The 9,786-nt window shown below is 45.6% G+C and overlaps 1 pseudogene; it reads left to right on the top strand.

Moving 5' to 3' along the window:
* Nucleotides 1-7,889: 7,889 nt before the first annotated feature.
* On the top strand, nucleotides 7,890-8,326 carry LOC127196253 (UPF0687 protein C20orf27 homolog; annotated as a pseudogene).
* Nucleotides 8,327-9,786: the final 1,460 nt, after the last annotated feature.

Here is a 9,786-nt window from a genome sequence, read left to right as displayed (position 1 = left end):
TATTTTATGTGCATTGGTGGTTTTGCCTGCATGTGTGTCTATCAGTGTCAGATCTCGGAGCTTCAAACAGTTGTGAGCTGCCACATGGGTGTTGAGAATTGAACTCGGGTCCTCTGGAAGAGCAGTAAGTGTTCTTAACCTCTGAGCCATCCTCTCTCCAGCCCTGAGACAAAGATTCTTGAAGAAAGCAAGCTTGAAGCTCTGAGGATCCTGTGTTGTGGAGGTGGGCTCTGTCACAGAGCATAACCCTATGCAGGAGCAGGGCTTGGCAAACTGAGGAACCTTGGTAAATACTAATTAAATAAATAAAGATCCCCACAGTCACAGAGGTTGGCTTGGCTGTTCATTTTTAACCTAAAAGGTCCCCTTGTTTAGAAAGCACAGTAAGCACCAAGGAGAATGTTCTTTGTTCTGGAGAAATGAACTTTTTTCCTTTCTGAACAGCTGAGCATCTCCTACCAAAGACTGCTAAAGCAATGCCTTCCAGTTAAACTTGGCCTCGTTTCTTCTCTATAAACCCAACCTTAAGAGCTAATTGGGGACTGGCTTGGGCCACATGGAGGCAGTGAACGCTAGAGGCATCCTTATTCTAATGTTTTTGGCTTGGTTTATCTGATTTGAAATTTTAATGCCACTTGACTAAAATTTGCCCTTTTTTTTAGTTTGTTTTGACTTATCACTCTGGGAAAAGGAAACAGGGAAAGAGAACAAATTAGGGCACCCCCCTGCCCCCTCGGGATTTTACCTGCAGCATAAACATTTAATACTTCCTCTTTAGTTTGGAGGGACGGGAAGGGGGGGGCAGAGGGGAGGGGGGGTGGGAGGGTGTGGGGGGCTGGGGGACGTGGAAACAATACAGCCCAATGAGCTAATTAAAGCTGTTCTCTTTGGGTCGGTCATAATGGGTAGGGCCAAGCGAAGGAGTCAAAGGGGATGAGGTTGACCAATGCTGGATACCAGCTGTAGAAAGTGCTCTTGGCTGCTCCATTTCTTTCTGGAGGGCGTGGTGGTGCACGCCTTTAATCCCAGCAGGAGGGAGGCAGAGGCAGTTGGATCGCTGTGAGTTCAAGGCCAGCCTGGTCTACAAAGCAAGTCCAGGACAGTCAATGCTACACAGAGAAACCCTGTCTTGAAAAACAAACAAACAAACAAACAAACAAACAAAACCCCCAAAACAACAAAAACAACAACAAAACCAAACAAACAAACAAACAAAGCCTTTCTGGAGGGATTGCTGTCCGTGTGTAGTGCTTCTTAGAGACCCCTTCTTGGGAACAGAGAGCAAACTGACCATCTTATCACGGCTCACAACTTTATGCCTAGAGCCTCTTAGGAGACATAATGAATGGCATTGTGTTGAAGTAGTTGAGTTTACGTGGCAGGCTAATGTAACAGTAACGTGACCGTTGTAATGTACCCGAATCTGCTTCCGCAGGGAAGTGATTTGACTGGGTTGGTGTTATTTACAAAACTCGCAGGTGCAAAACCCACACGTGGTTTTATTATATTCACAAATATTCCTTTTATTCTCACGGTTTCATTGTAAGCTTGGAGGATTTTCCCAATGTGTGGCCTTTAAGGTAATTTAGTAATTTTTGTGAATGCACAGAGGAAAGCCTTTCTAGTCTGCACAGTCAGAAAGTCCCGGGAAGACAGAGGTGCCTTCCTGAACTTGGCCATCCTGCAGGGTGGGAAAGGCTCCTCCCTCCCTCCTTAGAAAGCACTTCCTCCCCCTTTCTCTGCATCTTGCTTTATTTAGGCTGGTGGGTGTGGCAAACAGAAAGGATCAGAGACTGGTCCCCTTCCATGATCACTGGAATACAATGCAGAATCTGAAAGCCAGTTTCTTTCTTTACAGCCTAAGACTGTTTGACCTAAACCCTGGAATCTCCACTCTCTGGGTGCATGTACGCACTCGGGTGCACAAATGTCTGCACAGTTATTCTTTTCCTTTACAAAAGCAAACCACACCTGGATGGGGACTTTTTATTCTCCTCAGGATTCCACTCACGTTGCACATTTATGCTGTTTTAGTAAATGTGAGAAAATGAAGAGAACACTGCGTTCTGATAGCAGGTCTCTCAGGGAAGTAAGGCAGTCACGTACACCCCCTGTGTTTTCCAGTAAAGAAGAAGGTGAGACTTAGTGAGTTTATTGCCCTGGACTATGTGTTAGGCACACACACACACACACACACACACACACACACACACACATTTAAATTAACAACTCATAAAGAACTGAAGCAAATAACAGCCTCACACAATAACAAACTCCTAACCTCTCTGGGTACAATGAATTTGAAGCAATTCACTCAAGAGTTTGTTGTCTTTTTTAAAAAAAAAGAAAAATCAGGCAAGTCCATTTTCCAAAAACAAATGTAGCAGGAAACACTGTTTACAAAATGACAGGGCTGTTTTTAAGCCAATTGCTCCAATATGGCATGATGCAACTACCCAGGACACGACGGGGAAAGGGTTAAGCTTTCCTGACTTTCAGATACAATGAAATTATGACAGGAAGAAAATTGTGCCATTTTAGCATGAAAATGCTTGTACAAATACTGTCGCTCCTTCCTTCTTACTTTCTTTATAATGCCTCAGCGATAGCTAAGATGACAGACATTTGACAGGTATCTGTAAGCACACGGCCCAGGCAGCTCATTAAAGTTTTTCTTTTCATGCATCAGCTTTCACAATGGCAAAAACCCATTAGCATTGACTATTCCGCAGATTAGAGGAATTAAGGGCTGCAGACGTTGGCTTATACCAAGCAATGTCATTTGTGAAGTGATGTTTGCTTTATTATTTCCCTTTTCTCTCCCTCTGAAACCAGACTGACATGACTTTAGCTCTACATAGGGTGCACTGTGCACACCAAAGGATTGGCTCATCGGTGAAAAGAAACGCACTCCCTTCTCTACATGACCGGAATGGTAAAGAGGAGACTTTCTGTGCACTATTTAGGCTCATTAGAGGACTGATTATGATAGCTCTCTGGTGTAATCTTTAATCGACTTTGACACTAGATTTGCCCCGTTACAAATCCTGTCATGCAAATTAAGTCATTTGTGTTGTTTGATATGGAAAGATCTGCTATGAAATGAAAGATTAGCCCTCAGATGAGGCACGAGAGACCAGTGCCCTTGTGCGCCACACAGCTGATTACAGGGATGACAGCGCCCATTTCTACTCTGCTGCAACAGACTAAATGAACATGGCTCTCGGTCTTCCTGCACAAGGGCGTTCAAGATAGGTGCTCATGTTTTCATAGTTGTGTTTCTTGGGCCTTCCCAACCCAGTGCTCCAAGGCAGGGCATTAATGTACAGTTACCTTAACCCGTTCTCCACCAAATCAGGTTGCACCATGCACACTCGTGAATTCATTCTTGTACCCAGGTGATCAGTGCTGACTGACTAATGAGGCACTCCACAAACCAGGAGGGAACGCCTTACCTAATTTTAATGCAATTATGACTGTCTATGCCCACCCACCACCCATTTTATTTTTACTGTTTTAAAATATTTGTTTATAGGCAGGGTCTACGATAGCCCAGACTGACCTTGAATTTACTATTTAGCTGAGCTGAGTCTTTAACTCCCTACCCTCCTGCCTCTACCTCCCAAGTGCTGGAATTACAGGCACTCAGCACCACACCCATTTTTAAATGGAGGAGGAAGATCATGCCCTCTGTGTTTGTTTTGACAGATTGTAAGCAAGAATTATGAGGGTCGAGGAGACGTAAGATGAGTTTTCACCAAAAAGTTCACGCGATGCACTTGTTTCACTTGGTAACTAAGTGATTACCGACACCAGAAAGTACGATTTTGACATTTCTCCTGCCCAGGTTAGCTTCACTAGACAGTTGTCTCTGGCCCTGAGAGAGGAGTCAGCAATAAGAGAGGCGGGAAAGGGAAGCCAAGGTGGACTCAGTCCTGTCCCATCTGGACAGCACTGCCCAGAACATACACATCTGAGACAGGACATGAATTTCTTCAGAGACCTCTTCTGACTTGAAACAAAAAGAAAAAAGTTTACCATTTTCAGACCAAATTTGACAGGACTGGTTTAAAAAAGAAAAAAAAAAAAAAAAAAAAAGACATCTATGGTGAATCATCAGTGAGCATGAAAAATGTCTGACAGCAACCCGTTAGCGGGATGCATGGGGAGGGCTATGGAAACAGTATGAGTTGCTGCTGGAGGTAATGGCTGGCGGCGTGCCATAGCTGGCTTCAAGCGCTGGAGGCAGTGAGTGGAAGCCTTTCCCCTCCTCTCATACATTAGCCAACACTGCCTGAGAAGGGACCTTCCCAGCAACACTTGAGGAAGCTCTTTCAAGTCTGCATGTGCTCACAGCTGTGGGATTATCACTTGTTTGGATATACTTCGTGTCAAACAAGCTCTTAGCGAATAGGAAGGTAGCTATACAAATGACAAAAGGCTATTTTTCAAATATTAGCCATATTGATAATATAACCGCGACATGGTTTTTTTTAAGGTGTATGTTTAAAATGCAGATTAAATGTTCATAAGCCCAATTCTGCTTCATTATGGGGGGGAGGGGAAGGAAGGATGATACCAAGAGGCCCATAGCAAATGTTTTTCCGTAGCTCTGTGATTCCTTATATAGGACTTATGGCTTGTTGTCTCACATCCTATTTCTTTCCCCAAATAGTTTGTAAGGAAAAAGAAAAGTGACAAAATATGATTATAGACTTGCCATTAAAGAAAAGGTCAAACTCAATGCAGCGGTGGGCTGGCCGGAAAGCCAGGAGGTGCCTACGCTTCAGGCACAAGATAAATATTCTGTCTAATTCGAGGCTGTCAGAGAAGGTGTCTTTGATTGAACAGTGATGCAAACAGTCATTTAAATCCCTTTTAGATGATCACAACACGAGGTAGAGTGGCCTCCAGCAGCTCCAGCCACGTGTCTTCCCTGGGAACATTTTAATAGGCATGCTTTGTCCTGTGAATGAGTCACACTCCTCTGTTTTGATTAACTTTTATCCGATTTGGGGATTTCACCTCCCTCGCACTACATACAGCATTAGCCATTTTATAAAGCATTGAAAGAATTTTTTTTTTTTAATGAATGAAATAACATGTAGAGTTACCTTGGCAGTCCTCTGTGAGAAATGAGTCCGCCATAGAGTTTAACTGGTGATCTACCGAAGTTTTCGGTATTTCCCAAGATGACCTCACTAAGGGGCAGAAAACCACCCACCAGATCATTCCACACAATGGCCATGAAAGATCTAGACACACTTTTAGCCAAGTGACTCTGTAAGAACTTGTGGAAGAATAGAGTAAGGAAACTAAACAGAGGAGGCAAAATGAAACCATGGCGTTTACCTAGTGAGAAAGTCGGTACGAATGGACTAAACGCCGCTGCCTTTATGGCTGTTACCTGACATTTATGTGACTGAGAATTCCCACAGTTCAGCAGTGTTTCATTCAGAAGACATAATCCTTGCTGTTAATGCAGTACTTTAAATTTAATTTTATGGCACAGTAAGTTAAATGGCTGCTGTTCCTCAGCCACCGTCTTTGTGGCCTCTTGACCTAGACAAGTGTGTGCATTGTTTCAGACCACGATGGGCTGGTTAACGCATCAAAGGGCATGCTGTTGCTTTCAGACAGGGCAGTGGGTCCTGACCTTAAATCTGAATTGGAATCATCTGGAAGGCTGTTCAAAAACATATTGCTGGGCCCCACCTGCTGACTTTCCCCTCAGGTTGTAGAGGGCTAGGCTCTTGGATCACTGAACGAGCTAACCAACCCTGATGACGCTGTCCCAGGGCCTACACTTTCCAAACCACTAAGAGGGGAACATGAAAGTAACTGGGGTATGTGTGAGACAGGGAGATTTCCATGTAGAAAAATCTCTGTGTGTACTGAAGAGAAATAAATCCCCAACCAGCTTCCATTAATATTTCTTCCCTTTTCCCTTTTAGTGTAGGCAATACCCAGTTTCAGTTCCCAGGACGTATCTGTCAAGTCGTCATTGAAATTCAGATACATTTTTTTTAACATGGAAGAATATGATTTCCAGGCTGTACCGGCACATTAATAAATAGTTATAAAGTGTGTATACATCTCAGGCAAAATTAAGGAACACGGATCCTGGCGCCCAAGACCTCGTGTTGCTGCTGGTGAAGGTTTGCACTGCAACACGTCATTTCCAGTGCTCTGTGGAACATACCTTGGGTTCTGATGGGCATCTGTACAACACCTGCCAACCCTAGGAACTCTACAGGACGTAGAAAGAGTGGAGAATGGGTTGTGAATAAATAAAACAAAACAAAGTCCTGGGTATCAGGGATTTAGATTGCTAATTGCAACCCTTTCAGCAGCAAGTACCAAGCCCATTGCTCGCCAGGAATTGTGGGTGGAGATGAGGAAGGGACGGACAGTGAAGGGCAGTGAGATGAGCGCCTTACTGTCAGAGGAGCTCAATCGTTTTGTTTGTTTGTTTGTTTGTTCTCTCTGTAGCCACATGGATTGAATGAAAAGTAAAACTGCACAGGAGCTTGATCACTTGGGGCCTGGGCACTTAGCACTGGTGTGCTTGAGTCAGTCACCAAATCTCACTGAAAAATGACTATTCTCACCTAGAATGACTACTGTGTGGTTTTTGAGAGTTGAGATCTTGACCATTATACCATGACCTTTCCTAGCACAATCCCTCTTCTTGGCCTGGCCTAGAACCACTCCCTGTGAGAGAAGTGCTATGTGTTCCTGTCTGCTATCACAGTTTACCCTAAGGGCAAAGGCCAGCACTGAACTGTCCCTTGGTCTCTCAACATGCAGCTCAGATCCTAGGACACACTGGTACATGCTTTTAATCCCGAGACTTGGGAGGCAGAGGCAAGTGGATCACTGTGAGTTCAAGATCAGCCCGGTCTACACAGTGAGTTCCAGGACACCCAGAGCTACATAGTGATTAATAGTAATATTACTACTACTGATGATGGTGATGATGATGATGATGATGATGATGATGAAGAAGAAGAAGAAAGTATAAATAATCTAAGAGGAAAAGCTGATTTGAAAAGATAACCATTGACATTAGCTATACCAAAGTTTATGGGGCTAGGGGTGGCCCCTGTGTGTGGTCTGCGTGAGATCTTGCTCATAATCTCAGGTGTTTGCTTGAACCTCAGTGTGTTACTTGGAAGAGTCATAGGAACTGAGGCCTTGCTGGAGGAAGTGTGTCATTGCGGCAGGCTTTGAGAGTTTAAAGATTTGTACCATTTCTGACTTGCTTTCTCTGTTTCCTGTTTGCAGTTTAACAGGAGCCCTCAGCTTCCTGTTCCTAACACCAGGCCTCCGCTGTGGCATCCTGGACTCCAGCCCTCTGGAATCAGAAGCCAAAATAAATCCCTTTTCTGTAAGTTGTCTTGATCATGGCATTTTATCATAGCATTAGAAAAGTCACTAATGCACTCCCCAAGTCTCAGAAGAGTATGGCTCTGAAGCACACAGGTAATATATAAATGTACACGGATCTAAGAAGGCAAATATGCATATGTTTGGAAAATTAGCATATCCCAGCACGCCATAATAGTCTAAACAATCCAGTGATATGATTTTTTAAATTTAAATTTATTAATTTATTCAGATGGATAATATGATTTAAATTTCCCTCTCAGACTCTAATATAGACTCTACAAGTGGAAAACGTATGATCTTCATTTTATTTAAAAATAATTCCGTGGTGATGATGAGGATGACGGCACAACAAATGTGTGTTAAGAAAGATTCAGCTGCGGCCCGAACACCTCTGCCATCATTCCTGCTGCTGCCTCTGGAGCATGGCAGGCTGCTGAGCTTGAGTGGCAGTGCCAAGCAGGAACTGTGTGTCTTGTCCAGTGGCAGGGAGAGTACCCATGGCCCTAGCCAACAGAGGCTATAAGCCCAGAGTCGGAATAGTCAAGGTTGGCTTCCTGCACAGACATGAGATTACCTTTACCCTGTCTCCAGGCCGCAGGTTGAGCAAGGGCGTTCAGAAGGCCCCGGTCCATAGCTTGCACCTCAAGCCTCTCAATGTCACGCCCATCCCTGATGCAGGTTACACTACCAAGCGTGAGTACCCGGCACACAGAGAAGGCGCCCTCAACGAGGAGCTGTCACTGGCCTGTGAGGGTGACACAGGCACCTCTATGTGTGTGTGGTGGCGCACTCCCGGAGCATGGACAGGCATCACAATACATCAGTGCTCCTGGGCGGTGCCAAGGCTGTGGGCACCGAGCTGGAGTACAACTCAGAACTCAGCGACTGGTGCAGCTTTGATGGAGACCTGGGGCCGCGCCTGCCTGTGCCCTAAATTCCACCTGCTCCCTGACATACTGTGCGATGGTGTGGCTTCCTCACCTCTTCCCTGGTGGGCAAGGCAGGCCTAGACCTTGCTCACTCTCCTTCTTCTGCCTTTATTCCTACCAGCATCCTGCCTTGCTACAGTCTCCTCTCCCGCGTTCCTGAGTCTCCCGACTCAAGAAATGGGTTGAGCCCCATCTGAGGAGGCTATCTGAGATGAGGGAAGTGGGCTGGGGTTTACCCCTTCCACCTCAAGCCATAGGGGCTCTAGCTAGGGATTGGGAGAGGACGGAGTTGCTCTGTCTTTGTGACACAGGTGTGCCATTGCTGCTGAATTGCGTTCTCGCCTTCTCTACCTCTGCTACCCTTCCATCTTCTTTCCCGACTGCTGTTCATGTGGTGAGGAGGAACAGTTCCTACCTCCTACTCCTCGGGTCTGTGGTACTTTCTTTCTTTCCTTTTTGTTTTGTTTTGTTTTGTTTTTAGAGACAGGGTCTCTCTCTCTGCACAGTGTTGGCTAGGCTATTCTGATTTTGTTTTTGTTTTTGTTTTTTTTCGAGACAAGGTTTCTCTGTGTAGCCTTGGCTATCCTGGACTCGCCTTGTAGACCAGGATGGCCTCGAACTCACAGTGACCCACTTGCCTCTGTCTGCCTCCCGAGCACTGTGATTAAAGGCCATGGTACTTGAGTTTTAAACAACTGTTTGGGATATAGACCTCAATAAATAAAAATTCCAGTAGAAAAAAAAAAATAAAGAAAGACAGATCCAGTCATGCTAGACTCCTGTCTGCAAGCATAGCAGAGTGTCACTAACAGTGACAGTGGCCTGCCCTCTGCTGTGGGGTCAGTGTCAAGCTGGGCCAGTCACCCGTTTGCCATTCTCTCAGTCTCTGCTCCATCTTTGTCCCTACACTTCTTGTATATGTGTGGGTTGGTGTCCCCCTCCCTCCACTGGGAGTCCTGCCTGGCTACAGGAGGTGCCATCCTCATGATCCTTAACACCTGTTGCTTGGAGTCTCAGCTAGGGTCACCCCTTAGACTCCCAGGAGCCTCCCCTGTTCCAGAGATGCCCTCCCCCTACCTCCGATTTCTGTCCCCTCTCCGAGTTCTTCTCCTCACCCGCTCTCCTCTTCCCTTTGACCACCTGATCCCCACTCCCATTGTCCTTGACACCCCCTCTCCCACCCAGTTCCCTGCCCCCATCTACTTCGGATGTCTATTGTATTTCCTGTTCTGAGTGAGACTCGAGCATCATTCCTTGGACTCTCCATGGTTTCTTTGGGTCTATGGATTGTACTATGGGTATCCTGTCTGGCAGCTGATGGAGACAGATGCAGAGACCCAAGGCCAAGCAATGAGCTGAGCTCAGAGAGTGATGAGGGAAAATGGGAGGAAGGCTAGAGGGAGCTGGAGGGATCAAGGACACCACAAGAAGACTTAGGGAGTAATCAAACCTGGGCCCACAGGGA

Source organism: Acomys russatus, chromosome 1, assembly GCF_903995435.1.
Source record: "Acomys russatus chromosome 1, mAcoRus1.1, whole genome shotgun sequence".
Taxonomy (NCBI): domain Eukaryota; kingdom Metazoa; phylum Chordata; class Mammalia; order Rodentia; family Muridae; genus Acomys; species Acomys russatus.
Note: the sequence above shows the minus strand (reverse complement) of the source record. Positions and strands in the feature narration are given on the sequence as shown.